The 3,140-nt window shown below is 56.1% G+C and overlaps 1 protein-coding gene across 1 annotated transcript in view; it reads left to right on the top strand.

The window, feature by feature from the left end:
- Positions 1–501: 501 nt before the first annotated feature.
- Positions 502–3,140, top strand: part of IQCE (IQ motif containing E) — a 31,426-nt gene continuing 28,787 nt past the window's right edge. The window contains exons 1-2 of the mRNA XM_010833241.1: positions 502–924; positions 1,780–1,825. The gene's annotated coding sequence lies outside the window, so the exon portion shown is untranslated. The remainder of the gene's footprint in view (positions 925–1,779; positions 1,826–3,140) is intronic.

Here is a 3,140-nt window from a genome sequence, read left to right as displayed (position 1 = left end):
CCCCTGGAGAAGGAAATGGCAACCCACTCCAGTATCCTTGCCTGGAGAATCTCATGGACAGGGGAGCCTGGCGGGCTACAGTCCTTGGGGTTGCAAGGAGTTGGACACGACTGAGAGACTAAACAACAATATAGTCTCTTAACGATAATAGTCTAGGGAAAGGATTTGAAAAGTCGCTCTGCTTTCTCTCTTTTTAGGATGTAAGCCTAAGTACATTAACACAGACACATCACCCACTTGAGCAAGTTCCCTTTTCTCCTGGACATGCTAGCATTGAGGATAGTACAGATTTTATTGTGCTCCGTGCGCCAGATCGCTGGAACCAGAGGCAGGAACCTCTGTACACGAAGATAAGGCGTGCGCTGGTGGTGCGGGGTGGCCCTGATCACTCTCACCGGGGTGCAGTCGTGAGTTCCTTGTGCTCTGATGCAACGATGGAATGCTTTTATCAAGAACCGTTCACTGGGGGAGGGATAAACTGGGAGTGCAAGATTAGCAGACCCTACTATAAGACAGAGAAAAAATGGAGGCTTCCCATATGGCGCGGGGATCTCTATTCAGTGTCTTGCAATAACCTATACTGGAAAAGGATCTTTTAAAGCAACTGTACTTCAAGTCGCCTGTCGATTCTGTGGAGACACTCTTGCTGGACTGACAGGGCTGGAGCCGCCCCACCAGCAGAGTTTGGCTTCGTGTCTGCACCGTCCCTTCGGATGCGGTGGACCGAACCGGCCGCCACCAACTCCGAGTGTTCTGTCCCCTCCTGCTGGACGCGGGGCTCTCCCCCGCAGCTTGGCCCAGCTGTTTCCACCTTGTGAGTGTGGCCGTGGCACCGAGTGGTGCCCAACGGTTTCACTGTTGCGTCTCTTCCTCCAGGGGGATGACAGTCTGTCTGCGATCACCTTTGACTCTGACTCTGACACGGTGAGTGCAGTCGGAGGGCTGGTGTTCCATTTACCCGCCGACTCCCGCGGGTCTCCCCACAGACGCTGCATTCAGGGCCAGATCACAGGTTCCAGATGCCCTCGGCCAGATCTGTACAGCTGAGACGATAACTTTAGGACTTCGACAGAAGTCAGTGTGAGCAGAGCGCATTTGAGGCTGACCACAAGCTCCTTGCCAGCAGTCTGGCTTTGGCCTGCACGCCCCCAGCCCCTGAGCCCTGTGTGGAGGGGAGAGAGCAGAGCAGGGAGGTGTGAGAAAGAGCCCAGCGCGTTCCCGCCCCCGCAGCTCTGAGGACTCCAGGGTCCCCGGTCTGAGGAGCAGGGCCTCCGCAGAGAGTTTCCTCCTCAACACTCAGGACACGGCCGAGATGCTCCCGGGAGTGAGAGGGATCCATGGATCTGAACCAGTCTCCCGGGATCTCAGTGTCCTGAGCGAGATTTCCCGTTTGGAGTGAAGCGGAGGGTGGAGGCGTGGAAGGGGCCCCGGGGGCGAGCCTGGGTGGTGCCCAGCTCCGCGTGTGGCCCAGGCTGTCGGGGGTGTCCTCCAGATGGGCCAGCGCTGCCCCGCGCCCCCATCTCACGTCTCACCTGGCGTCCCCCCACCCCCATCTCTGGGGCCTGCTGGCCACACTCTGTCGGGGCCGCCTCCCCTGGGCTGCCCACTCCTGTGTCAGGGGTGCCTCCCTGCCCTCCGCTCGCACTCTGCTTGGTCTCTTGGTGTTGGCCGCTTAATCCACCACCCACCCGCCTCCCCCCATTCTGAGCACTCCTATGCTGCGTGGCTGGGGCCGTACTGGCTGCCTGAGAAGGCTCAACCATCTCTTCTTTCTTTCAGAAAGCAAAAAAGAAAAGTTTCCACAAACCTCCACCCACATCCCTGAGTAAGTATGACCAGCTTGGCTCGGAAGAGGTTCTCAGAAGGCCTCCTGCCCGGGTGTCCTGGTAGGAGGCTCAGCTGCGTCTATCTTCTCTGAATACGCAGGACCACTGATGCACGTCCTTCTGCCCCTTGGCTCCGTCTCGTGCTGGGGCTCACTCCCGGGTCTTTGCCCTCTGCAGGCGTCCCTGTGGGCGGAGGCCCCGTGGGGCAGAGGTCCTGAGCCCTCCCTGCACCAGTGAGCCCCCAGCCCCAGAGCACAGCAATGGCCTCTTGTGTTCTCCTTCTTGAGCTGCCAGAGTGAGGGAAACACAGGATTTGTTCTTGAGACACAGAGAGTTCATCTGGGCGATATACTGAATTTTATGCTTCCCAAGCTCTTTGTGACCAATCAGATCCTATGTCAGCTTTCTTTTGCTGCCGAAAAGCCTGTGGCTTTGCCTGGCTTTATTACATACTCATGTGTGTGTATTTACATTTCTTATATACATATATACAGTCAAACATACTGTCTTATGTATGACACAGTCAGAGAATACAGATGAACTTTCATATGAGCCCAAGAAAAACATACATAGAAAGATAAATTCCTGCAAAGAAAAGAAAGCACGTTTTGTAGTACAAATAAGTATAAGCGTTAGAAAGGAACCACCTAGCGAACTTAACTGCAACGCAGAGGCAGACACGGACGTCGAGAACAGACATGGAAACCACGGAGGGTAACGGGGGGTGGGATGAGCCGGCAGGTGGGCCCGACGTATACGCACCAGCAAGAACCGACCGCACAGCACAGGCAGCTCCGCTCAGCGCTCTGTGGTGGCCTATTTGGGAAGGAAATCCAAAAAAGAGTAGATATACGTGCATGTGGGCTTCCCGGGTGGCGCTGGTGGGAAAGAACCCGCCTGCCAACGCAGGAGACGCAAGAGACGGCGGGTTCTACCCCTGGGTCGGGAAGACCCCCTGGAGGAGAGCGTGGAAACCCGCTGCAGTGTTCTCGCCTGGAGAATCCCACGGACAGAGGAGCCTGGCGGGCTGCAGCCCCGAGTCGCAGGGAGCCGGGCGCGGCCGAGTGACCTGGCGCTAGTGCAGCGGCTGCGCTTTGCTGCGCGGCAGAGACGACGCGGCACGGTGAAGCGGCTCTACTCCAGCAGAAGTTAATTTAAAAACATCTAGCAGTGTGGACTTTGAATATTCTGGCTCTCCTCCTGTGGAGCAAATCGGGAATTGATGCAAAGTGAAAGTGTGGGCTTTGGTGTTTTAAAACTTCTCTTTCAGACTATTTTGTTTAAATCCTTTTGTCCAGAAGGCATCACTAAGGT

Source organism: Bison bison, unplaced genomic scaffold, assembly GCF_000754665.1.
Source record: "Bison bison bison isolate TAMUID 2011002044 unplaced genomic scaffold, Bison_UMD1.0 scf7180017845289, whole genome shotgun sequence".
In the NCBI taxonomy this organism is placed as follows: Eukaryota; Metazoa; Chordata; class Mammalia; order Artiodactyla; family Bovidae; genus Bison; species Bison bison.
This window is presented reverse-complemented; position numbering and strand designations above follow the sequence as displayed.